The 27930-nt window shown below is 44.8% G+C and overlaps 1 long non-coding RNA gene across 11 annotated transcripts in view; it reads left to right on the top strand.

Annotated features, from left to right (window-relative positions):
• LOC128806069 (uncharacterized) overlaps nucleotides 1–27930 on the top strand; it is a 71488-nt gene that overhangs the window by 21917 nt on the left and 21641 nt on the right. For all 11 annotated transcript variants that reach the window (XR_008436703.1, XR_008436695.1, XR_008436702.1 and 8 more), the window contains 2 exons: nucleotides 14277–14419; nucleotides 25351–25482. This is a non-coding gene — a long non-coding RNA (uncharacterized LOC128806069). The remainder of the gene's footprint in view (nucleotides 1–14276; nucleotides 14420–25350; nucleotides 25483–27930) is intronic.

Here is a 27930-nt window from a genome sequence, read left to right as displayed (position 1 = left end):
AAGAAAGCTCCGTGTGAGCTGGCTGTGCTCAGGCAAGTGCACTTCATTAGGTAATTCCGCTCTCAGCTGTGTGGTCACAAACCATTCCCATTTAACCTCGGAGAAGGATGTGCCTGTGTGAAGTCAATGAGCTCTTGCAGCCCTGGGAGCCATCCTTTTGGAAACTATTAACAGCTACAATAGTAATATTTTTAAAGCTGCTTCCTGAGGTTAACAGCTAAAGGCCATTGGAGATCCCTGCTCCGTTTTCCAGCGTATCATGGTTAAAGCAGTGGTGTGGTGTCCAGCCCGTGCAGAGACGTGTGCCAGCCACAACACCCAGAGCTGTTAAGGCTGCCAGGGGGCTGAGAGGCACCACAGGTACCCAGGGTAGGTAAGTTTGTACTCAGAACAGCACAACAATGAACAGCAGCAAAGTCCTTGCTCCTCCTCTCTTCCACAGGGGTAATTCTCTGAGCTTCCCTCCCAGCCTGGTGCTCCATGGAGTGGGCTGGGCTAAGGGATTATAGCAAACAGTAGTGAGCTTGCAGACCAAGGAGAGAAAGGCAGCAGGTGGGAGGTGAGTACAGAACTTGGCTTTGGCTGGTGGCACTGGAGCCAGTGTCACTGCTGCGTGGTGGCCAGCCAGTGCCAGAGCCACTGCTTTTATCCTTATCTTCTGGTGGCACTGGAGACCCATTTGCAGTGCCAGGGATTTGCTTTGGTCTGTTTAAAAGATGGCTGAAGACTCAAGAACACCCAGTTCCAGTGACTTTTTAAAACTGTAGGTATCTTTAGCCTCCTGAAAATAAGTTTATTCTTTCAAAATTCAGAGCTATTGTTTTCGCACAGAACAAAAAGCATAAAAGCATAAAAAGTCCAACCCCGTATTCCTCATCTTATCCTGTGGGAGCTATTCTTGATCATGCAAGACCCCACACATTATTCCCATGGCTGCTTGTATCTGACAGTCTCTTTTGCAATGTGGCTGCTGTTACAAATCTCCTCTTTTTAATAATGACCTGCTTTTATTCAGAAATAGCTGGGCTGCAGCGGCCCAGTCTATTTTAGATAACAAAGACTATGCTTTTTGAAGCTGAACTCTTTGAATGCTTTTTAAGCCCTTCTTTTTAAAAGAGAAATCTGATATTCTCCAGCACTTTGGATTGTATATTTGCTATAACAAACCACATGCTGCTGATGTGCTGGGGTTTTTGACTTTTTTAATAAAATGTTTTCCAAATAAATGGCAAAATTCCCCATGGACACAAGGGTATCAGCAGTAGTGCTAAACATCTGGTTTGTCTCTGTGGACTGCACCACGTGGAACCTGGAATATCTGGTTCAGTGCTGTGCCTGTCTCCCAGTTCTATTCAAAACATCAGCTTTTCTTGGAGAACATTTGGTAAAAGCTCTCTTCATTGCTTTAAGCCAATTCCCATGAGGATATTACTGCTTCAGATCGATGTGAAATTATTCAGATTAGAGAAAAACAAAGTTGTCAACATTTGTGTACGGAACAAAATACTGCATTGCAATTATAAGTGTGGGACAAGGCAAATTCCAACAGCAGGGAATGCATTGTCATTCTCATTTTCCCCCAACGTTTCCAGCTTTAACAGAGTATTCTCTGGTCTGGAAGACTGATTTCTTTTGTAAGAAAAATCATTAATGTTACTGAATTCAGTCACCGGTTCTGTCTTACCTAAGCAGATGAATGCTTGTCATGGAAGTACAAAACACGGCCAACACAAACAAGATCTTGATTTTTGTCCCCATTTCAACAGCTGTATGTCAATATGATATGGTAAAAACTGGTGAGAGAACAGACTTTCTAATGATAAGGTTAAGGAGTTACTTAGGGGAAAAATCGAACCCAACAACTATATTTATCTAATGTTTGCAAATTTTATAGAAAATGTGTCTGCTGTAAATTATAAACCAAACAGCCAGAGTTATCTGCAGCAACAGGATCTTTCAAAATCTTCTGAGGCTCCCTGAATTACAAATTCTCTGCAATTGCATTGTCCTCTGTTTCAATTGCACAGATTAATGTGATCCATTCCTCTTATGTGCATCAGTTTTACTGCATTATATGTATGTCATGAGCATGGTTTGTGGTTGAAAAGGGAATTGTACTGCCACAGGATGAGAGTGAAAAAGCATAATTAAGAGACAAGTCATGAACATCCTTTATTATGGCCTAACAGCCATGCTAATAGTCTCCCTTCACCTTTTTGTGTAAAAGGCACTTTAAGAGGCAGTGTCTCACAGAATAAATTTAATTTTGACATGAGGATGCTGTTATAACATACACAGCATGTAGATGACATGGAATGGTTGTCTGGCATACACCTTAACTGAGAGACACAAACACAGCCTTGAGTGGGGGACGCATCAAAAACCAGGACTTTTAGTGCTGGGCTAGCTTTTTGTACCCAAGAGGAACAATATTTTTCCATCTAAGAGCTTCTCACCTTTGTTTGCAGTAGGGATATTATTAATATATAAATGGTGACAAGAGATTTTCACCCAGATTATACATGTGCAGAAATCCATACATGAAGCTGGAACATCTGTCTCCTGGAAATGTGGCCCAGGAAAGGGAGAGAACCTGTGCAGAAGAGAACTGCACACCTGCACTGCAGAAAGGCACCCTCTACCTGTCCTTCCACCCATCTGTTCCTCACCCCAGGAGTCCTTCTTTTGCTGTTTTCAGTGCCTATGGAAGCAGAAAAACTAGAGAAAGATGAATGACTTTGTGCGAAATTTCCTTCCAGGGAACTAAGTGCAAATTGCAGTGGTTATTAATACTAGTATCTCAAGTCTAATCAGGGAAAATTAGGAGCAGATGTTTACTCTGCATCCTCCAGTCTGTGTTTGGGCTAGAAAACAAGAACTCTCTTTCTCTTTTTGGTATTGATTTTCATTTTCTTGATTTTGTTGTTTGTTTAAAGAAAATAATGGAAAAAGGAAATCCATCTCAGGAAAAAGAAAAGCCCTCTTGTCACCTGGGATACGGAGAATGAAAGGTGAAGTCCAGGGTGAGAAATGGGCAGAGGGAGCTCCCCTGCCCGAGATGGAGCCTCTGCAGGGTGTGAGTGTGGTGTGGGCTGTTGCTTTCTCAGGTCTGGAGCTGGGAGTTCCCCTTGTGGGCAGAGCTTCACCCCGACCGCTTGTGCTTCTGGATGTTCAGTGCCAAACTGGCCAGTCTGTTCCATTTCCTGCATTAGGGTGGGAATTCTCTTTGCTTGACTCATGCCTTTTGCCAGTTGATTGTAAAAGTGGAAGAAACTCAGTACACAGTTTTGCAGTTATCCATTTCCTCATCCAAAGTGGTTTTGGGCAGCGGGGTTCAGTGCCTTCGTTCAAGCAGCAGTTTGTTACAGATGGAAAACAAAATGGTGGAAGTACAATTTCCTGCAGGATCCTGCTGAACTTTGAACATGAATGAGAGCACAGATTGTGATAATGTTATTGTTGCCAAATAAGACCATGAGATGCTGTTTAATGCCAGCAAAAGCTTCGTGTTCTGGTCCAGCACTGATTGACATGCTCTGTCTGAAAGTCAGGCGGAGAAAACCTGTGTACATATCCTTACATGAAATAGTTAACTGCCTTGTAATCAATAATATATTCCCTGTTGTTGTCTGTAGAACAGGGGTATATTTTAAGTCGCATTTGCCTTTAGCTTTTATTTTGCTACATTTTTATACTTCCATGTTTCATACACCATTCTTACTGACTGAGCAAGATCAGCAGTGCAGATATTTAGCAAGTTTCCCTTCCAACAGTGTTTTATTTTTGTTCAGGAGTTTTTAGTTTGTAACCAGTCAGTCTGTAATTCTGATGAGCTGCGTAAAAGGCTCCCGATGCCAGATCCTGTCTTTGTGACATTTTTGGAACTCCAGAAATAACAGTGAGGAGTTAAAAATGCAATCCAACAAGACACTGGACCAGGCAGCTACCTAGAGAGACTGCAGGAAGTAATGGCCTTTATGAAACTTGAGAAAAACTAGCAGCTGACTGTACTTTGTCTAGTGCAAGTAATTATGTGTATTATTGTGATAGAACAGCTTTGACAAGCCACTCAGACGGTTCAAACAGCCTCGTTATTCGCAAATCTGATTCTGTTACTGTTGAGGGTCTCAGCTGATTTTTTAGTGCAGTGTTGCCTTACACTTGGTTTATTCTTTGGACATGTTTCCGGAGGGTTTAGTTTCACAGTCTCTTGGGCATTGCATTTTGTTGACTGGCCATCATCTAAGCTTGGCCAAGAGCAATCAGATGAGCTTTCCGCCCAAGCTCTGTAAGCTACATCTGTTCTCAGTAACTGACAGAGCAGAAATCCTCCCCTAGAACTCCTCCTTGGGGCACGCTGTGTCCTCACTTGCCCTGCACATCCATCACTTAGTTGGCTCTGCACATCAGTCACCTGCCATGTATGCACTGTTCCAGCAAAACTTCCAGTGCTGGAGAAGAGGAGGTGTGGTCTGGGAGAAAGAGGTGGCATCACCAACGGCAGGAAAGGAAGGCTGAGTCTCAGGGAGCATTTGGCATCCTCTGGTAGCACTGGCCCACAGCAGCTGCCCTGCTCTTCCCGTGAAAGTCAGGGCATTTGGATCCCAGCAGGTCCCATTTTCTGTGCAGTGTCTGTGCCACTGCAGAGTTCCCGTCCCTGAAGGGGGCATCAGATGAAACTGCAGCGATTCAATCCCATTTTCTGGTTTGTACCAGCACGAGAATCACCCTAAGAAAAAGGAGCTGAGTTACAGGAGAGCAGACAAGGCCATGGCTCTGTGTGAGCACTGCCCAGCAACAATGAAAACATCCCCAAATTCTCAGCACTGTTTCCAGCACAAATCCAAAACACAGCCCTATAGCAGCTGGTGGGGAAGACGGGCGAGCTGCCCCAGCCCAAAGCAGCACACTGAGGTGTTTGCACTGTCTCCTTCTGCTTTCATTAATGGACTTTTATGTGAGAGAGTGATGGCTGAAAAGCAACCTGCAGCACTGGCTACGGACATCTGGAAAACTCTTCTTGAAACCTGTGCTCTGAGCCATGTGCTCTTGTGTGTCCAAATGGATTTAGTGTATCATACCGCTCCTAGAAAAACAAAAGGACAGAGAAGATGGGATTGCTAAGGGAGACATTAGATTTCATTTCACACTGGTAATAGTTTAGAGATGTGTGCTGAGCAAAATGGGATTCAATTCTATGGCACTTTTCTTTTTTATTGCTGCTAAGTGATTTCAGTATCAAGTCTAAAGTGATATTGAGAGTGTTCCATGGAACGGGGATGGAATCAGGGAGTGCTGGAGGCTCAGAGGAGGCCACAAATCTCTGCTTGACTGGAGGGAGCCTTTGGGAGCCATCCCAGCTGACCTCACAGGTGTTATTTAACCTGGAGGCTGCTAGTGAGCACCTTGCAGTGTCAGATACTGCTGGGTGTTAGAGGGAGCACCGTGCCCAGATTGCATTTTGGACATCAGTTGATGTCACGTGCTTGTGGCTTTGGCCGTGAACTTCCCGCTCTCAGGAGCATTTATGGCTAAGAGTTATTGCCCAGCTGGTGCTGCCTGACAGACCTGTCGTAACTGGGAAATGCTTTAAGCCCTGTAACCTTTCAGTTTATGGCTGTTGGAAGCCAGTGAGGGTTGCTGCATGAACAAGGACGCTCACCTGCAGTCCACAAGGCGATGGCCACAAATATTGTGCTGGGGCAGGGGGGGCACTTCTCGTGAATGTGTATCCTGCTGCTGCTGAACCCACAGCCACAGAAGGTGAGTGTTGTCATTTGTTCTACATGTCCATTGTCAAGGTCAGAGTCATTTCTCAGTTTCTTAAGTTTGAACTCAGATGTTCATAATTTGCTTTGTATAACAGTGTACAGTGTAGGATCCTAAATCAGATAATGACAGGAGGAGCCTGAGCGGGCACAGGTGGAACTGTTGAGAATCTGTGTTTTGGCTTCTGCAGGTTTTGGGCAAAGAACCGAGGAAGTGTGAAATGAGGGCAATACAGAAAAATACATCAGACAAAGGCAGTGTCTCGGTAGGTGCACACATTAGCGAGGGTTTCACAAATCTGTTTTTGTTTTCTGTGTAACAGGGTTACAATAGAAAAACAAGTTTCTGTTCTGCAAGAAGAGGCCCAGGAGCTACACTTTATTGTCCTCGCTATGCTTTTGGAATCCCTTTGTATTTCTAGGCATCATCTCATTTTCTCTAACAAAACAAAACACTGAGTTGCTGAAAAAGTGCTGTGAAATTTAAAAAACAAAACCAAAACAACCGACCTTTGAGAGGAATTTAAATTTGTGTCTTGTGGTTAAACAGCCTTGGCTTTTTTTCTGGAACCAAATGGCTCCTAACTTATGTCAGCATAGAACACTCTGTGCAGTTTCTGTGGAGTACTTTGAGAGCAATCTTCTGGGTTTGGTCTTACTTAGCTGCATAATATTTTGGTTTCAAACCGGTTGGAGTAAATAGTGCAGAAAACCAGCCATGGTCTGGTGAAACCTTCCCAAGTTTCCGTTTAGTGCACGTGCTGTTTCCATGTGAAGGCACAGGCGGTGCCGGTGTGCGAGGGCGCGTAAGGAGGAGAAGGGAGCTCTGGGCACCGTGCCCTTGGAAGCAGCCTCAGAGCCCAGCGCAGCTGTGGCCCGGCACCGTGTGGCTCCCACCGACTTGGCTTGGAGCAGCCCGGGCAGAGGGGGCTGGGGGCAGCACGGCAGAGCGCCCGGCGTTCTGCCTCTGCTGCTTCCGCCACCCAGGCGCTCCAGGCGTTCCTGTGCCTTTCCCCACTGGGCCTTGATGTGAAGTGCCAGCTCTGGCAGCAGACGTGACTTGTGCAGAGTCATCAATGAGTGCTGCTAAAACCTCCTTAGCAGTGCAGGGCATGCAGGGCAGTGCTGCGCTCAGATTTGAAGTGGCACCGTTTCATTTCTCTGTGTGAGAGCAGATAATTTGCTTTGTGCTGAGATACTTTGCCTGTGTAATAATGTATTGGCTTCTAGAGCATCCAGGGACCTTATTTTTTAAGATGCAGAATGCACTGGAGGAATGTGTGTTCCTGGTATTATTATTTTTAATTTTCTCTTGGCAACTGAATTTTCTGCTGCAGAGAATAATGAAGCGAGATGCGTTTGCTGGATTCCTGTTTAGTTTAAGAAATCACAATGGCAAATTCCATATGTTTCACCCTTACATGAAGATTTTCACTGTTTACCATAACTGGATTAGATTCTAGTTATGTGCAGAACTGACTGGAAAATAAACTGGCATCCTGATTTGCATTCATTCTGCACCAGTGATTCCCCTGTCAGATTTGCTCAGTGTGGAAGATTTGGCCAAGAGCTGGGCTTGTGTACTACCTGTTACTGCAGGCTAAAGCTCCAAGTATGTGTTGGCCCAAACCCCTGACATGTACAAGGAATGACATTCTGTTCCCAGGGAAGAGGAATGCTGGAATTACAATGCACTTAGTGCTCAGTGTAGAAGAGGGCTGGGGGAAGCTTTGTGTCACACAGCCAGGAGCCCTCATTTACAGGGTGTGAAAAGAGCTGCTGCATGCCAGGTGATCACAGCGTGTGACTGCCAGGTAGCTTCCTGCTCCCATTCCTGCCCTCCAAGGCAGAGGGGTCGGCTTTGGGGATGTGTTACCAGGCAGAAAAAGGGCTTGCTGTTAGCAGTATGTGGGTGTGCTGAAATCTTCCCTTCCAACTGAAGGTGTGTGATTTCAGGGGCAAACGTTAAGTTAGCTGTCTTCTTACACTGTTTCCTCCTCACGGGATTTGTTTATAGGTGTAGCTAACTGTGGACAACTGTTAGTTACAGTGAAAGTTTAGAAACAAATGCTGCTGTGTGCTTAGAAAATATACATTAATACTGAAATGTTCTATGCTAAGAAAAGGTTGTCTTTCTGTACTTACTTTCCATCCTTATTTTTCCTTTGTCATGAAAAATTTCTCTTCTCAGGCCTAATGCCTGGCTCCCATTCTGGGGTGCCTTTTATTCTTTGCTGACTCCTAGGCAGAACCCAGTCCTGTTCACTACAGGACGTGGATTTTCCTCACATGCTGAGTTAAGTATTTGTTTCACCAGCCCTTGTTCACTCTGGTGCCAGACAAATTTTTAGTGGAGAAGTTTAAGTCACCCTTTACTCTGCTGTTCACTGTGGCTATCCCCGAGCTGTTGCAGTCACACCCCATGTCCTGATGTTCAGGCCAACACTAAAATCTCACCAACAGATTGGTGTTGATATTATTGCAACTTTGTATTTGTAATTGTGGTTGTTCCTCTTTCCATCTGATAGAGAGAGGAAGGGGCTCAGAGGTAGATTTAGTTCAAAATGTTTCCGCTTGAGCTAGGCAGATTTGTTAAATCCAGAATTAATAAAAATGGATATAAGGCTGTGCTAACACAAATAGAAATGTTTGAAACCTTTACTATAGCAGCTGCCTCGCTTTGCACATTGTGCTTCTTGGATGCACATTCACAGCCCTAAAGCTTGGCCTCTCTGGACAGAAACACAGAACTTTGAGCTGTATCCTGATGTCCCAGTCCTGATCGTCTCCTGGTGCAGTCTGCTTGTTGGGAGCGAGCTGTGTAATCTCTGAGATCAGGTGTGGATGAGACCTGGCAGTAGAATCCATGAGAAATCAGGTGGTGTGAGAGGCTCTGCCTGTGTCATACTGAAGGTCCAGCCCCTGCACTCCTTTCCCCAGGGGAAAGTTTCCCAGGCCTCACACAAGGTCACAGCTCTGTCCTGTGTCCGTGGGTGCTGATGTGCATCAGTAGCTTGATGGGTGCTGTTGTCACATGGCTCAAGCAATGTGCCTTTGGTGTAGTCAGTTATGGATTAGGTCTAAAGCTGCTGCTGTCAGTGCTCTGAGAGGCAGGACACACCTCGGGGCTGGTTCCAAATGACAGTTTGTCTCCATCCCTACAGAGCTTTCACGGGCATTAGGGACACAGAGGTACTTCTTGAACTCCAGAGGTTGCCCAGGTACATCTGTCTTGTGTTCAGTACAAGGGATTGAAAAATACTCAAATTGGTCATTCGGAAAGATCTTCCATCAAGAGGCAAACTACATCTCAGTTTACTTTAAAATTCAGCTTGTTGTGTTTCATCTCCTGGAGGCTGCCAGTGAACTGTTGTTTGCATTCAGCCCTGAGCAGCTGCACATCTCCTTACCGTGGTGTTTAATTATCATTAAACATGATAGGAGCTCTTGGGCCTCTCCATGCAGATACAAAATGGTATTAATTGCGTAGAGAGTGCACAGGCACTGTGTGATACCATCAGCAGGAAAATGAACGTGTCTCAGAAGCTGAATAGATTGGTAAAAACTAAAAAAAGAAAAACAAAGAACCAACCAAAAACCAAACTGATAAATATTATGGCAATGGTGTTTTGATATTACCTGATGGCCAAGTGACTGCTTTCAGAGTTCCCAAAGGTCTCAGTTGCTAATTGACAGTGACATCTTGGTGCTAGTAAGATAATGATGATGCCAATGGAAGGTGAAGTGATGGGGACACACGAAACCAGGGACATGCAAAAGGACACCAGGAAGAGCTTCCTTAAGTAGTAGGGCACTTCAGTGAGTGGAAAAAATGCCTCTCATTCGTCTCATTTCTGCACTTTGCGTTTTGGTTTTGTGTGTTTTTAAAATATATGGTAATTCTTTTATCTCTTTTGTGTTTTATTTAATCTCACAGTATCAGTGTTGCAGCTGCTTTAAACAGAGAACATTGCTGTGACCTGTTTCAGAGAGAAAGTATTTTAAATTTTCTAAGCCTTTCCTATTATAACTTTCCCTGTTAAATACCTGACACACAGAGATAACCTGTACCCACTTGAGTCTGGTATCAGGGCTCTTTGGTTGCTACTGCTTTTATGAAGTAAGCTGTGCATGAGCAAAATTGTATTTAGTCACGCTGATCCTCTTGATATTTCTAGGACAGCAGAATATTGCAATGAAATAAAACTAAAAAGTGGCAAATTTCACTAGACTGTGCCTTTACTTGAGGGTAACTACCACATTATAACCTTCCTGGCTCTGAACCACTGCCAGGAGGTAACAAATGGGCCAAATAAAAGCTGTTGCAAAAGTGTGCTCATGGTCTAGAAGTCTGGTGTAGTTTTTGTAGCTACAACACAGTTTGATGTTTCTGCAATTATATTTCTGTCACATGTATAAAATCAGTCCTGCAGACTGGAAATGACTTGCTGCTTTTGGTTTGTCACATAGGGGCACATTCTAATTCTCCAGGAAGGTTAATAGCTCCACGCATTCATTGTTTAAGTAATTCCTTACATCCTCAATGCTTACGTGAGACACTTTAGTGGCTTGTATTTTCTTTTATTGAAATATATTGCAGGAAACACCTTAGAGCTACTTCATTGGGTTCCACTGTAAAATGCTGTGTGCCTCAGAAAGAAATACTCATCTGTAATACCTGCTCTCAAAGGGAGACCTCAGTTCTGTGCTTGAAAACCTGCAGGAAGTCTCTCACTTCATGAGAGACACCAACAGGTGCTCCCTTTCTGCTGCTGCTGAAGGCAGTGAAAGAAGGTTCCCTTCCTCAGGGGTCAGTGTAATACCAGGATTAGAATGAAGTGAGTTAGGGAAATGTTGATTCATTGGTATTTTCACCTCAGGTTGGGATAATGCTACTCACAGCCTGGGTAAAACAAAAATCCCTTTTCCCCCCAGGAATTAGAATTTCCTTCTTATTATTTTGAGTATACAGAGATGGAAGTGCGGAGTGACAGAGCTGAGATCCAAATGGGACTCCAAGGAGTGTGGAAGCTGTTTGTGAAAAGCTGTGCTGTTTGAAACAGCCCTGTGGGTTCATCATGAATAGAATTGCTTTCCCTTGGTGGTGGTTGGGTTTGATTCCTTTTGCTACAGCTCGTTTACTACAATACATTTGATGATGATGCTGGGTGATGTACCTCAGTGAAAATGTATTGATTTTCTGAAAAGTGTATTTTTTGAAATGTTCTTACACCATGTTTTTACGTACATTTGCTTGTATCTTAATTCCTCTATCTACAACATCCTGCTGATGTAGCTTAAAGGGCCATATAAAGCTGTGAAAAAGGTTCAAGAGATCCTCTGGAGTAAAGAAGGAATTACGGTTCTTTAAAAGTAAAATTCCTCGGTATTTATGACAGCTGTTGACACCTCATCTAAAATATCTGTTGACTTTATATTTAAGGGCTTATGCCACTGAATGGCTGAGCTCAGTGGGTCAGATGGTGCACATTGGGAGATTTAAATACTTTTTCACAGCTGAAGAAAAAACACAAGTAAGGGCACCTTAATGTCTGTTTTAAAACTGTCAAACCTGCAGAAATTCCTAAAGTATAAAATGGAAAACATCACTGCTTGGTGTGCTCCTAAGGGAGCTGTGTGATGGAACATTTCCAGCGAGGAAGGGAAGGGAGGCAGTGTGAGCAGAGGAGAACACAGAGGACAGCAGTGATGGTTATTGTGGGGGAGCCGATTACAGCACTGCTAATGCACTACTCTGTGCTTTCTGGTATGTGAATGGAAACGTCTCCCGTGGATTCCCCCAGACTCTGGCACTCAGAAGCACTGCCCAGTACCTCCCTTTGCACAGAGTTTATCTCAATCCCATTATTTCTTTCACTTTTGAAAATAGGCTTTATGTTACACTGCTTAAAGAAATGGAAGAGTGTCATAAAAAGCTGGGGTGGAACAGCAGTGGCTTCCTCTGGTGAAGAAAGAGCTGTGGAACCTGTGTATTGGACAAACCTCCTCAGCAACAGGGGCAGGTAGATCAGTTTTAAAAAGGCTGGCAATGAACACTCCATATCGCTAAATCTGGTCTTAATTATTTGCTGTAAGGCTTTATTTCAATTCTCAGGAAATAATATCTCACCGGATAATAAACAAGGCATGTGCACATTGGTGCTCAACTCATCCCTGAGGATTAGGATTGAATCCACATGAAGTTATTTCATTTATTTGTATTTTTAATCTGCACTGGGTACTGCTGTTGGTACTCAGGTTTGTTTGTTTATTTTCTTTGTGGGTTTGTTTGTTTCTTTTCTGGTGCCTTCAAAACATCCCACTTGATGTATTGTTGAAGCCCTCCACAGTTGATCAGCACAGCACAGCTCCCAGATGAACTGGGATGAGCTTGCTGAGTCAGCTGGCAGAAGGAAGAGAGGACTCGTGTCTGGCAGCAGCACAAAGTCACTTTGGCTTAAGGTGGGCATGACCCAGCATTTGCCACCTGTTGTTTGTTCCCCTGTCCTCTGCTGCTCCAGGAGACCCAGTGGGGCTGGTTGGATGGGAGCTTTTGTTGTTAGTGTCACTGTGTATTTAGGGTCTGGTTTGCACTTTGTGGGGCAGGTGCAGAGGTTTGTGCAGTGATCCCTGGAGATGTGGTGTCTTCAGGCAGGAGAAGGTTTTCCCACAGGAGGACGTGCCCAGGTGCTCTGAGCACCCACTGCTTGCTCGTGGTCATGAGACCGAACGGAGGCCTTGGGACAAATGTCCCTTTGCTGTTCCACCAGCCGTGTTCCCAGGCATGCCAGGCCAGGGCACGCACGCAGGCACCTCAGGGCGATGGTGAGGCTGGAACTGGCTTTGCAGGTATTTCGTGGGAAACAGTCAGTCCTCGATACCAAGGGTCCAGACCAGGGTAGGAGTGGAAGGCCTGGTGAAGCAGCAGGAGTGGCTTTGGCTGACAGCACAGAACAAGATAAATACCACGTTACCTTTGGGTCAGCTGCCTGCGCAGTCCCTGTCAGGGCTGTGACATTCATGCACACTGCACAGTTTAGGATCATATGGCGTTTTTGGGCTTTTTTCCCTTTACCTTGCTGTTCAAGGTAAACTGTAGTGAAGTAGGATAGCATTTTGATTGCTGTCATCAGACCTGCCACACTTCAATGTTCTCAAGTGGTTTTCATCTCCTAATTTTCAGCTACCAGTAGCATTTATGACCCACTTTGCTTCCTCTTGACATCACAGCTTCTGAACAGAGCACCCACTGTAAGAGGCTGTCAGCAGCCTCTGCAGCTCTGAACTCCTCTTTCTCAGCACCTCAGCAATATCTTTTGTCCCTGGATCCCAGGGAACTCTTCTGGATCATGACTGCTCCTTGTTCTTTCCTGATTATACTAAAATTTCAAGGGTAACATTAAAAAAGCCCTAGAAATTACTGGTCTGATTACCTCCTTAGTTTAATGGGCTCTAAATACTAATTGCCTTTGAAAACCTAGCCTAAACTATTAAATGTTTTATATCCTCCTTTATTTCATCAACAAATTTAATTAAACTGACCACAAAAGTACCCAAAAATATGAGTACAGAAGTTATTGAATTTTTGACAGATGTGAATGTGCTAATTAGGTTTCAATTCAATACACATCTCTACTGTTTTTTAGTAAAAGAATTAGAAAAGTGCCACTTGTCAAAGAATGCATAATAAAGCTTTCAGTATATCGAGACAATATTGGTAAATCTTACTGCTATGCCGTTTATAAAGAAAATACAGTGCTGAAATTCTAATGAGATTCTGCACTGTTGAATTTCCCTTTAGTTTTGAGAACAAGGCAGTTGATACTCCTTTCCTAGAGCAATTGAAATGGTTTCTTTTTTGTTGTATGGTTTTGCACTAATGTATCTTTTCAAGTTCTGCTTCCGTGGGCCTCCCTTGCTCCTTGTTCCTTATTGGAGTGCTGAGGATCATTTGAGTCAAGCCCATTAACTTTGCCATGGTTTTCAGTGAAGGCCTTTGCAAAATGCCCAGTTCCACGATGGCTTTAATGGAAAATGTAGATTGCTTCATATTTGATTTAGACCTCACCCCTGTGCTTGTTTGCTTTTTTCCCCCCCTCAGGTTATCAAGCTTTGCAAGATTTTTCTCAGTCTTTTCTTAGCATAAGCACGTGAGCTGGACAATTGCTCTGCCTCTAATTATTCTTGCCCTGCACTGAAAGTCATTACTGTTATTTCTGGTGACTGCAGCTGAAAAAGAAAACATTACGTGGAAAAATCCAGGGTCTGCCGGAGTTAAGGAAAAATTCCTCTCGAGTGAACATTTTTTCCTACCCATCTGGGCATGCAGGTCCAAATATAATTAATAATTAGAGCCTGGCTTGTCTCCAGCCCGTCTTTACTGGAAACACTGGTAATCTTTAATGGAAATAGTACCAGTAGTGAAACCATGAGAGCGTCCCATACGTGAGGAGGGGCAGGATGGGCTTTTCCTGCAGAAGAGGTAATTGCTGCTTGTGTCCCTTACAGGTGTCTCACTGCAGGAAGGAAGGAGACACAGAATGAAGAGGCAGGAGGTGCCTGTGCAGTTGGGATTGTTCTCCCAAAGAGATTTGGCTGTTCCTGCAGGCTGCAGGTGGAAGGAGGCACTAACAGCATCTGGAAGAGTGAAGGTAAGGGACTCGAGGTTTTTGCCCAGGCTTGTGCAGAATGTGACAAATACACGAGACTGCATCCCCGGGCCTTTGTGAGAACATGGCAGCAGTGTCATTTGTGTCCCAGCTGTGCTCCCAGAGCTCTACTTCCAAGCAGCCCTGCTCAGGAGTGGGCAGGGCTGGTGAAGGGACTGATCCAGGGACGTGTTTCGCGAGCTGTGAGATTTGGGAATGTAGGTTTTGTGTGTCATTTATGGAAGTGTGGCTTTTACTCACTGAAAATGTGCCTCCCCCCTTCAGCAGGTCTAATGCACAGTTACACTTGTCAGCCTGCCTGCATCCAAACACGGAGCTTGCACGTTGTAGAGGTTCAGAAGAAGGGGGAGAGGAAATATTGTCTACCACAAGAGAATTTCAGAGGAAAAAGAGAAAAATAACCTCATGTGGCTCAGGGGTCCCTCATGCTTTACAGAAGGCTTCTTCCATAGGCTCTCTTTGTGATTCTTTTGCTTCATTTTGGCCTCCTGTGTTTGTCAGTCACCTTTTAAATTTTGGCCTGAGAGCCTCCTCAGTGCAAAATGGATAATGCCATGCTCAGAAGGATGGTAACTGGAGACAGTCTCAGTGGGAAAGCCCTCCTTCCATCACTTCCCACTTTGTGCTGGATGGGGATTTTGACTGCATTTCTCTTTTCGCTCGTACCATATTTCAGAGACCTGGCCAGCTCAGCTTCTTGGCTTTTCAGCAATGTGGCCTGTTGGTTTTGTTGGGTTTTTTCATTTCCCTGGTGAAAAATCTGATGTCACCATTGCACTCGGAGTGTACACAAACTGTGAGAGAAAAGAGCAGATTGGTGTGTTGAAGAACATCCCCCTGTTACTTCTGGTGGCAGGGGAAGTGTAAAGGCAGAAAATGATTCAAACCCCTTGTGTCCTTCTGACTGCAAAGTGAATTTTTAGGAATATAGGGCACAGTAAGCCATAGACTCACTAGATGGCTTTTTAAAATTTTTCTGGTTTGTGTAATTATTTCCATTTAACCCTGTTCCCAAGGCACCAGTCTCCCCAGCTTCTCCCAAGTGAGCATGGGCAGTATATGGATGTCACAAGTATGTCCTAATACGCAGCTGCTCTTTGTGTGCCAGTGGGGCATGGCTGCCTGGAGTACCCTGGGTGAACCTGCTGCTTACCCAGAGCTGTTTCTGAGTAATAGCAGTCAGTGGCCACTGAATTTGGGCAGCTGCTGATCCTTGGCACAGACGGTTGAGAAGGTGGGATAGCAGAGAGACAGCAGATGGAATTGATGGAAGTATGGAAACTCTTCAGAGGGGAGGAAAGCGAGCTCACTCTCTCTTCTCAGCCTCTCTAGGTGGAGGCTTGGGCTCACAGCAGCTCCATGTGGGTCGAAGGGCCTTGAGAGTGGCAGGAACAGAGAAATGGGTGACTGGAACAGAGTGTGCATGCAGCCCTTTGGTCACTGCCCTCGGCGAATGAAATTCTTTGCTCTCTGCATTCCAACCTAGCAGAGCCTTTTCCCTTCAGCTGGATGGTTTCACCTCTGTGCCAGTGTGAGGCACAGAAATTGGAGCAAATCACTGCAAACCCTCCTGAAAGCACTGCATTGTGCATGCACCAGCTCTAAAAAGGGACAAGTAGAAAGACACCTCTTGGAGGAAGTGCTGTTCTAGTGAGTACAGCAACATCATTTCTTCAGGTTCCAGTGCAAAATGGGTGGCTACAAAGCACGGGCATAGAGTTCTGGAGACACAATACAAGGGGCATGGTAATAATAACCTTCTCCTGTCACCAGAGAGTCTGCACAAAGATTCCAGCAGCATTTTGCACAGTGTGATAACAAATGTGTGAAATCCTCAGCATCAGTGGAGGTTCAAAGTGAAACAGAATCAAGCACAGTAAGGTGCCCATAAAGAAAGGAAATAGCTGAATGGCATTAAGGAAGCCAATAGAACTGAAAAAAAATTGACAGCACAAAAGTTTATAGAGTCTGCTTCTGCTAACAAAGGCAATCTTCAGCACCCGGTGTCTCCATTCAGTCTGAAAAGACTGGAATGACCAAAGTAGGGAAAGTATGGGTTTACAATGGTCATTTGAAACTTGAAGTCAAGACACTTGAGCTGTGACCTCTCCACCAAAAGAGAGGCTTCCTGTCTCTGCCAGCATCCCATGCTGAAGGATGCCAGTGGCACAGTGAGCCAGCAGGATATGGGCTGCGTGTGGGATGGCAGGAAGGGATTTCCTGGGAAGACTCCCCTGTAGGGAGCCTGGGATCCTGCAGCAGCTGCGTTTGTGAGACACTTCCCATCCTTAGGGGACAAAAGGCACGGGCCCAAAGCCCTCCCAAGGCTACTCAGGCCAAAGTGGAGTGGTGGATGAAGTCTGCCTTCGGCCTGAAATATCCACAGATCTCTAAAATCAAACCCCAAAGGTTTTGTGTTCAACTCTTGCACCTCCACAGGAACTGTATTCTGGAGACTTCTTCCCGTGGAAATCTCCTGCCTGTACCTGAGGCTGAAACCAGCTGAGACAAAGTATTTCTTTTGGAGGGGTGCTTTGTGGTTTTTTATCATTTACAGCTACACGTTTGTCTTCAAAAGCAAAGGTCAGAGGGTTGTGTTCATTAGAAATATTTTTTAAATCTGTATCTCTGAGCTCTTCAAAGTCCAAATAATAAAAATAGGATTGCAGAAAAGGAGGGTTAGGGAAGATGAGAAAAAAAATTAATATATTTGTTTTTAGACTTGTTTTTAGGATCCACATATCTTACATAGACCCAAGTTTTAAATCAAGCAAATGAAACCTTACCACAGTTCACCTTTGAGCACGGGGCAGAGGTGGGGATGGCTCCAGAGGTCCCTGTGCTGCTGCAGCAGCCAGCAAGAGCCAGGGTAATTTTGTTTAAATTCAGAGCGTGTTCTGACAAGCCAGGCCCATCTGCTCACCCCCTGGCTGAGAGTCAGGTCTGCACAAGTAACAGAAAGGTGCAACTCCTGTTCTGCTCTGATTTTTTTTGCCTCTTCAGATGCTTCCAAGAATTTTTTGACTGCCCAGAAGTTTTTAACAATATGAGAAGATGGGCAACAAATGCAGGGGGCCAGAGAGGCAGATGAAAAAATTAGGGAAAAAGCCAATAGTTTTGTTATTGGAAGATGGGTGGATGGATGGATGCATGCTCTGGTGGAAAGCCCAGGAATCTACTGAGCTGGGGGTGGAAAGGCAGTGGTAGTGATTATTGTATCAGTATGGACATGGAGCCATGCAGATACTCTGATGGACCTTCAAATGTTTTTGGCAGTCCTGTGGTGTTTGCATCTGTCATGAAAAAGCCCCACTCGTTCCCCATAACTGCTCCACGTGCCAGAAGAAAAGGCAGTGTCCTTCATTTATCCTTGTTCTGTGCTGCTTGGAACTCACGTTCCAACGTGATGAATTCATTGTGTCTTACAGCGCTACAGCTTGGCTGCACCAAATTGGCTGAGTGTCAAATATTTCAGTGCAGTAATTGGCACAGCTTTGTTCAAAGAGGTTTTTCTGCATAGGATAGGACGTACAGATGACCACAAGTAAAGATGAAAAAAATAACTTTAATACATTATTTTTAAGGAGGGAAAACACACATGGGAAGCAGAGTAACAGTTCTGATCAATAATGCACAGAGAAAATGTGGGACAAGAAAATTCAGTAAAAAGTCATTTCTGACACTTTAGAGAGGCAGAGACCACCGAGCAAAGGCCTTACAGACACTGGTATGTGGATGTTGAAAACTGAGCCAGTGAAGAAATACACAAGGGTAGGTGTAAATATGCAGGTTTTGGATGTGGAGCAATCAGAGTTTTGAGTTGAAACTCAATCTCACCATGGTACCTGGGCAGGAGTTGGTGTGCACGTGAGTTCAGCCTTCCATGGACAGAAACAGGGGGAATAAAGAGGACTCTGTCTCTTTGAAGCATTTGGGATGCACCTTGTGGTGCTGGAGAATAAAAATAAAGAATTTCCAGGTATCATTATGATTAAATGAATGGAAGTAGTATGGTAAGGTTTTAATTTGCAGCTTAATTTAAAAAATGAAACAAACATGAAACAGAACTGCAGAGGGCGGGGGGAGGTTGTTTGTAGGGGTTTTGTTTGCTTTAGAAAGGATGTTTTCTTTCCCCCAGTTTGGGCTGCAGATGGGTCTCGTGGGATTCGCTTTCTGACATACGGGAGATATTCAGGCTTTCAGATTTCATTACCGCTTTCTTCATTATTGTGCCTTGAGGAGCTATAAATAACACGTGGCTAATTATGGCACGTTCCAGGGGATGTGTGTGTTTTAACCAGGGCACCTTCTGACATTTGGTAATTGGTTTACAGATTTGTTATATAATTTCATGAGCATTAAGTTGCTAAGAGGAAAAAAAATTTAAATTTATGTGATCCAAAGTCTGGCCTCATTGCTTCCCTAGAGCAGCTGTGCTCCTTCCAGGTCTAACTGAGGACAGATTTTAAGTCAACAAGCACCACATCAACTGGCATCTCTATTTTCATTTCTTGCAGTTTTAGTAAAGCAGTAGTTAGGTTCTTCGCAGCATCTTTCTTTTAATTAAGGTTTTTCTCTGTGTGTGTGTTATCACTGAACAGCTCCTAAGATGCAGGCAGATTGTGTCTGGTGAGAAATGAGGTTTTGGTGGGAGGTGCCTGTTTGTTATTGGGTACGTTCTGGGTGTTAGGTAGAACAAGTCACGAGCCTCTGGCACATCTGCATCAGGCACTAAGAACATCTGCAGGCAGATGTTCACGTGCTCCCTTCCCTTAGCTCCCCACCCCAAATTAGCTTTATTTCCAAATCCAGCGGGCTCTCAGGCTGACTTGTAGTCCTGCTGTCCTGGAGCCTGGGCATCAGTCCTTGGAAATGGGCTGGGGAGTGACTTGAGGCTTTGTGTGAGAAGAAGCACCTGTCTGAAATAACCACATAGGCCATGGACCGAAAAAGAACATTATCTTCCATTTTTTGTATTATTGGAATCAAAAGTGCAGAGAAAGCTGAACATTTACCCGATTTCCAGGTTTGGTTGCCAGTGTTTGGTTTCTCCCTTGCTCAGGAGAAGACACAGCTGTGTGCGTTTCCACCGTGCCCTGGCCTCCCTGGCCGTGCGTTCCCAGCCGGTGTTTAGGGCAGCTGCTGCCTGGGGAACGCTGCAGCTGCCGCAGCTGGGGCTGCTCATCGGTGTCCCTGCTCCCCGGACACCGGCGCCATCGGCCCGGAGCAGCTGCCAGGGAGCGGCGGGAGGCACGAGGGCAGCTCCTGGCAGAAACCCCTGCCTTCCTTTACCCAGTGGCCAAAATGGGCCCCGCTTTGGAGCGGCCATGGGTCTCTCCCCCACTGTGAGTCAGGTAATGCCGCCATTTTGTGTCAGGCTGTGGGGTCACAGCGCCATTTTGTGCCAGGCTGTGGGGTCACTCCGCCATTTTGTGCCAGGCTGTGGGGTCACTCCGCCATTTTGTGTCAGGCTGTGGGACACTCTGCCATTTTGTGTCAGGCTGTGTGACACTCTGCCATTTTGTGTCAGGCTGTGGGGCACTCTGCCATTTTGTGTCAGGCTGTGGGGCACTCCGCCATTGTGTGGCAGGCTGTGTGACACTCTGCCATTTTGTGTCAGGCTGTGGGGCGCTCCGACATTTTGTGTCAGTCTGTGGGGCACTCTGCCATTTTGTGTCAGGCTGTGGGGCACTCCGCCATTTTGTGTCAGGCTGTGCAGTCACTTTGCCATTTTGTGTCAGGCTGTGCAGTCACTCTGCCATTTTGTGTCAGGCTGTGGGGCGCTCCGACATTTTGTGTTAGTCTGTGGGGTCACTCCGCCATTTTGTGTCAGGCTGTGGGTCACTCCGCCATTTTGTGCGAGTCTGTGCAGTCACTCCGCCATTTTGTGCCAGGCTGTGGGGCACTCCGCCATTTTGTGCCAGGCTGTGCAGTCACTCTGCCATTTTGTGTCAGGCTGTGGGGTCACTCTGCCATTTTGTGCCAGGGCATTGGGGGGGGGCATTCCACCATTTTGTATCAAGGCATGAGATTACACCACCATTTTGTGTGAGGCCATGGGATTACTCCACCATTTTGTGTCAGGCTCTGCGGTCACTCTGCTCCTTTGTGTCAGGCCGTGAGTGACACCGCCATTTTGTTTCAGGAGGAGTGAGGAGGGTGCCTGGAACACTCGTGTTGCTGTGGGGCAAGGACACAGAAGGGGCTCTCTCCTTCCCACAGGGAAGGTGAGTGACTGAGCTGCTGTGCAGCATTGCCCAAGAGAAGTCACCATTGCTTTCCTGTTGCTAAGTGGAGATCCTTGAAGGTGTCTGGAGCCTGTGCCTTGGGAATAAATGGTGGTTTTGCAGGGTGTGATGGGGTAACAGCCCTCCTGCAGAGGCAAGCTCCTGGCCTCTCCTGCTGAATTCTGGAGCCAGGCCCTGCTCCCTTGGACTGACGTGTGCTGCAGCCCTGCCAGCAGTATGTGAGGCCATCAGCTCTCCAGATCCTGGTACAGGTGGGCACGTGGGTCTCTTCCCAGAGCTGTTTCTCCGTGCCAGGCAGGCAGGGGTTCCCTCAGGCTCCCTGGGATGTGGTTCTTGCCTCAGGGAGGGCGTCTCCTCCTGAAGGTGCTTCACTGGAGTGCACACAAGCCTTTTTTGGGCACCTTGTGGTTACACTTGGCTCTTGGTTCGTGCTCATGGTGTTGGGGTTGGCTTTTTAATGAGTTCCATTAAAAAATCAGTCTGGGTTTTTTCTTGAGGAAAAGGCAATATTGATTGCAATGCTTTGCAAACAGTTTTTGTCAGGTTTTGTGATCTTTGAGGATGTCCAAGCAGTCACTGAGGGGTTATACTTGGCTGGCACTTGAAATACTGTGGGGTTTGGTACTTTTTACTGCATATGGCCATAAAATAGAGACTTTCCCATAAAGTAGATTAGGGAGGATCTTTGATACTTCCATTCCAAGAACAGCTCTTCCAGAGGGTGAGCATTAACAAGATGGTAGTGTTACATTTTCATGACAGGGTTCTGACTGAGCAGATCATTAGGGAGAAAGGATCAAAGCCACTTGCTCATGTTACATTTCAGGTGGATGTGAATGTGGCACTGGCAAAGCTCAAGTAGCAAACTTTACAGGAGGGGAAGCTCACTCCTCCCAGCCATCTATTCTTTAAATTTCCTTCCAGTGAGTCACAAACTTCTGGAGTTTCAAAGGAGTTACATTTTAATCCAGCTGCTAGGGCTGATATAGCTCTGATGAGAGACTTGGACATCAGAAGAAATGTTGGCTCTCCTGCATTGCTAAGGGAGCAAGACCCAAATACTGTGTTAAACAATGAAGTGTTTAATTCTTACTGGCTTTCCAGTAATCTCCTTGGTCTGGAATTGCTTTTGCTTTTTTTTGTAAGGGTGACTTGCCTAACAAAAAAAAAGAAGAAACTGCCCAAACATTTGTAGCCAGTGCAGTAAGCCAGGAAATTTTACTTTGTAAATTTGACTGAAGTAGATTGGCAATTATTTAATTCCAATTTATTCACTTAATTGAAAATTCTAAATGTTGCCAAATTGGAAAGCTGATTTAATTGTGAAAACGTCCTCTGCTCTGTGTCTACTGGTAGGACACTCTGTGCTTTCTTCCCTGGACACAGAATATGTAACCTAGAGCCCGAGGGCACAGGGGGCTCTTAGATCCTGGTCTCAGGGTGCTCTGCAGGCAGGAAAAGCCCTTCCGCTGCTCGATGGAATCTGCTGAACTTGTTGGATTGCCAGCACTCACACTGATCTCCAAGTGGGAGCCAGCTCCTTGTGCAGCTCAAAGACAGCAAGAGCTGCACCCAAGGTAAATGTCACACCATAGGATCATAAGGCACGTACCCAAAGTGCTTCTCAAACTTTTTACAGACACTGCTGCACATTTGAAGTGTTTGACAGAAAAGAATCAGCAAGGGCAACAATGACTGATCCATGTTTTTAAGAAAAAAATGGAAGCCATATTTCTACCAGGGGCTTCAGAGGGACATTGATGTATTTATTGAGAAGGAGCCCACGAGCACCAGCCTTGGCATCACTGAAAATGTATCTGCTGCAAGAATTTACAGCTGGGATGGAAGATTCATAGCTGCTCTCTTTATTTATTGGAAACATCTCTTGCAGCTGAGTAAAGGCATAAATATGAAATTAAATCACCAAAACTACTTTGAAGTAGTGCTAAGGATACTTTCTAAATCCACGGGGCCAGGACAACTTAAAACTGATGGTGAAACACAACTGAGATGAACAGTATTTACTGATCCATTATTCCATCCCTTTACAGCTAACATGTAAAATCAGAGATTATTGGAGATCATGTGCTGTATTATTATATGAAATGCTCACTGGGAGGGCTCAAGGGCAGCACTTTAGATAAAGGTGCATCCACGAATTTCTGTCTTTGTGATTTATAGCTTTCATGTCACTGTAAAATTATTTTTATCATTTACCAGCGCGTGGCGTGAGAGAACTTTATATGCTCTTGAAAAATAGCTTCATAAACAACAACAGGCTGTGACAGGAGCTCTCTGAGGCACAGACAGGGCTGTGAATGCCAGTATTAGGTTAATGTTCTTTGTCCCTTTAGGTCACTGCAGGTATTTGAAGTGCCCTCAGCTCCACAGGCCAGGGAGCGTGGGAGAGCAGAGCAGGCAGGAGAAAGGGGGCCAAACACAACCCATCCCCAGGAGCAATTAGTGTTAATGTGTTATTTTGGGTAATGATGATCCTGTTTCCACACAGCAAGTTTTCATCTCTATATCTTGTAGCTCCTTATCTCAATTTTGCAGGTCGCAAAACTGATTAATTACACTAGCAGCAGTCATATAATTAGTGCTGATTATTCCCTGAGCTTTTTCTTCTTTAATCATCTGTTTAATTGGAACTAAATCCCTGTTTATCAAATAGTGTAGGTTTTAGCATCTGAAGACAGAGGATTTTGTTTAAGTCTTTCCACCTTGAACTCAGGCATTGTTATAAAAGCTTTGGGAATATTTCTGTGGGATTATAGTGATTATAACTGGATCAAGACTTGGCATTTTTTAGTATCTGGTCATTTGTCAAATGGTTTGATGTTCTAGTGAGCGCTTTGTTTAAAAATTGAGGAGAAAAAGATGAAGAATAAACAGGCTGGAGACTCTTCTTAAATGAGGTGCCATATTTACACTGTTACTCCACAGCAGATTCCATGTGAGATCATGAGGGAGAACACCTTGTGGAGCAACCTGGAGAAGTTGGAATTGTCTTTAATCAGGAGCTGTCGGAATAAAAGAAAATACATGGAAGCAACGTGTGACTGATTTTCAAAACATAAATACCACAAAATCTGAAGAAATAAGGGCTGTACCATACTTGTGCACAAAGTGCTCTTTGTATTATCACATTGTGGTTACAGACAGGACAGAAGAGAAAACAAGGAACAGCTGGAGCAGTGGTGGAATGGCCTAAGAAAGGGAAGCAATTCATGCTTGCTTCACCTCAAATCTTTCAGTAGTCCAGGAGCTGATAGTTCTTACCCTTCATTCAGCCTCTGCTGGGGCCCTCTGCTTCCCTCCCCTCTCCTGCCCCCCAAAAACTGCTGTGAGAGTAGTTACTAATGATGATGAACAGGGTTTTTTTTCTGTTTTAAACTCCCTCAGTAGGAAGATCTTTCTCCTTCTATCATTCTCTAACTACTTCAAAAGCCAATGTAGTTCTTTGTCATTCACGAGCTCTGGGCATCTTGCCCATTAGGATCTTTTTCCCTTCATCATTTTGGCAGCTGCAGCACATCTCGTCTAAGTGAAAGGAGCACAGGGGAGAAAAGTCCCCTCTTGATCCCACCACAACACAGTGCTTAGGTAGGGGACTGCTGCAGACCTCCACTGATGCTTTGTCACACTGATTAGTATTTGGGCAGTGCCAGGAACATTTCTGAGCCTGTAACCCACAGTGTTCCCCCGCAGACATGAGGCTGTGCAGCCCCTCACACCCTCACCTGTGTGCAGGGGTGACCCAGGCCCTTTGCAGGCAGTTCTTCACCCACCGGCCTTGGCCTGCTCAGCTGTGCATCTCAAATGTGTTTGGGCTGCATTTAAACTAGGTGGTCAAGGCATTCTCATGATTCTGCTGCTAAAGATGTGCTTAATCTTTCCTCTGTGTGGAAAAAAAATCATCTTTTTTATGGTGACTCGTCTTGATTTAATATTACCATATGCTGCTGATTGCTTATTGAAGTTGCATTCGTGTAAAATGTTGTAGTTTGGTTTCAGTGACATTATTGAGTAGGGGTGGGGCAGTATTTGTAATAGATGATGTGTAACTGCACTCCCTGCAGATTTAGCAGGTATTAATTTTTGCTAGAGCAGAAATACTTGCCTGATGAACAAGTTTGTAGTGAGCAAGAAGTGCTCATTTTCTAGTCATGACCTTGTGCTCTTTTCCTTCTTATCTCCCATGATTGTAAAGCTTCATTCTTGGGTGTCACTGCAAACTGAGAACCCAAGCTGGGATTCCATCCCAGTGCAATCCTGACTCTCAAGTTTGAGTTCATTTTGCAGGCTGATGTCTCTCAGCAGGTCACTGCAGAGAAACCAGGGAGCAGTGAGATGGGAAACAAACAGGAGATGGTTCACACGTGGCCTTTTTTCTTCCTCCTGACCTTCCACATCTGTGATGCTGCTGACTTGTAAAGGACAAGCTGTGAGAGGCACCTCAAATGACATCATTAGATTCTATTAGCCTTTTAGATAATTCTTCTAATATTTCTAACCTTTCCAATGGCAGTAAATTTACCTGCGCTTTGTTGTGCTTTGAGGCTATTTATTAGATTCCACGTAAAACCCTATTCACTTCTTCAGTTCCGTCTGTCCCTGCTGCAAACACCATCTCATGGTCACCTGTTTTACTCCCTCCCACAGCTGGCAGCGTGTGAAACACAGGCAGTACCCTAAAGCTCCTCCATCCCTACCGTGGCTTAAAGTGCTGGAGGAAATGAGCATCATCTGCAGCAGAGTCCTTTGGTTTTACCGCAGCTGCTGACACCTTCTAATGTAAGTTTGGAAAGGCCTTTTGGCTATGGCACTGAGGAACGCTGGCAGGATGTGGGTCATGGGTAACGGGGCAGGTGTTTGTTCCTGCCATGTGTAAAATGAGACCGAGCCTGGGGAAAAGGCAAAGCTGAGAGCACTGAGCTGTCTCCATGGCTCTGGGTGGGCACTGGATGCAGACTGTGGGGTACAGCTGGGGCAGGCACGGGTTGTCCCTGCAGCCACACCCGCTGCCTGGTGGCACCAAAAGGGGAACAAATTCCAGGGGAAACAGGGAAACTGCCTCAGCATCAGCTGGGGACTGGAAGCACAGGTGGAAGAAAAAAGTGTTATCAATCTGTCAGCCTAGGAAAGGCAAAAATAAGAAAACTATTGATTTTTAACATCATTAGAATCAGTAATGGATCGCTTCCTTTTGAGAAATGACCTGTTCTCCTCCTTTCCAATCCTGTTACTTTTGTAATGAGTTTTTATTAGGTAACCTATTTTCTGTAAATTACAGCCCAGATTTCTCAACAGATATCAAACCATCTTCTCAGTAAGAACAGTTCTGTTTAATTATTTATTTTCACTTGGAAAAAATGCACTTTGCAGTAAAGTAAGACTTGTAAGGGGAGTGATATTTAAAACAGAGTTATGGATATAAAAATGTTATTTGCTAACCTTGGTTAGCTTTTCTTCCTTGTGGTACAAATTGTTCAACTTAAACCAATTCTTAAATCTTTCCCATTTAGGACTTGATGGCTAAGTCCACTGGTGTGGTGGTAAAGGCACGTTACTGGGTCTGGTTCTGTCTCTGAGGCTGATGGGCTTTAGCTGCCTGTGATTAAGTCTGTGAATTCCTTTGCATTTCCTGTGATTTTACAGTTTAGGTCACTGGATTTCTCATTGGGGGTGGAGGTGTTACGTTTCATACTTTTGGCTATTTTTGTTCTGCCTGGTCAGATACTTCACTGAACCTCTGTTTTCTAGTCCTTTTTGGGTAGCCATCAGAGCACTGTGAACTGTTCTGCTCAAAATTCCAGCATTAACCAAACTGACAGAAGGACACCTTCTGAAAGAGTGACATCAGATGGATTTGTTCTCAGCCTACAGCTTTGAAATAATTTTTATTGTTCTCCAAATAATTCTGGCATTACACATAAAAATGGTCACATAAAAAGCATGCTGTGTTTTATCAAAGGTGCAGCATCTTTTTATTATATTAATGTGCAGTTTAATGAGAGAACCCTGCAGTAGGATCAGTCCCATTAATTTGCAGAGCTGTGTTCTGTACATTGCTGGCTCTGGAAGAAAAGTAGAACAGGTTTAGAGCTGATCTTTCACCTGCACACCAGATCCCTTAGGCTTCGTTCTGGTATAAATAACAAAAAGTTTGGGTGGTTTTAGCTGTTGTTTTCAGTCAACTATTTACTATACTCTGATTACAAGGAATATTTGGAATTACACAGAAACCTCCATACACCACCCTCTCTCAATGCCTCACAGCATGGTATTTCATTCTTTTAGTTGTTCTTATTGTATGTGTAAGGAGAATCATACAAATGGTGAGTTCAACTGTGATCCATGTTGGCTCTGGCATCAACAACTCCTTCCCTCAGTTCCCTATTTCAGTTCATGCAACTGAAAATAAGTTTATTCTTTAGCAGGGCAGAGTAACCAAAGCACTCTGAGTCTGTGCAGGCACAGGTGGCTTTGTACCCCTGCCCTGGGCTCAGATATTTTTATGGTTAATGTTTTATGGTGTTAAAACAATTTCTTTATCTGATGGGATTCCTGTAGGATGTCCTGCGGGATAATAATTAGACTGGATAATTCCATCCAGTCACTGCAAGGCTAAAGAAGAAGAAAAGAGGATGCAGTTACTGAGCAAGGCTGTCCATCCTGGGCACTGTTTGTGGATGGTTCCAGGAGCATGGCAGGATTCAAGGGCCCACGGTAGCAAGAAATGAAGTATGCCACTGAAATCTTATTCCAGACTTCCGTAGGATTTTGGCACAGCTTTAATGTTTTTATTGAAAGGAGACCGTAAGTGTGACACAAGGAATTGCTGCTGCTGGATTTTCATATTATCCAGAGGGTGCCAACCAAGGATATGCAACAGATGCAGTGTTCTCAGAGTAGATGAACCAAGAGAGTAAAACTTTATTAAATGAAGGACCTAAAATATTTTGTATAACAAAGAGAGTTTTGTGCAGTTAAGAAGTCCCAGCCTCTAATCCCCACTACTAAGAAGCTGAGGAAGAATAACCAGGTGAACAGCAAATTCTCCATATGAGAGAAATCCTTGGGTTTGTGTATTTGCACCCTACTCCTGTGACCTCTCTTATCAGGTGTAGGAACCATCACGCGCTGAAGGGGTTTGGTCCTGCTCTGTCCTCCCCTGTCCTGCCCTGTCCTCCTCCCTGTCCTCCTCCCTGGAGTAGCTGTCACTGCCCAAGTGGATTTGGT

This window comes from Vidua macroura, chromosome 4 (genome assembly GCF_024509145.1).
Source record: "Vidua macroura isolate BioBank_ID:100142 chromosome 4, ASM2450914v1, whole genome shotgun sequence".
NCBI lineage: Eukaryota > Metazoa > Chordata > Aves > Passeriformes > Viduidae > Vidua > Vidua macroura.
Note: the sequence above shows the minus strand (reverse complement) of the source record. Positions and strands in the feature narration are given on the sequence as shown.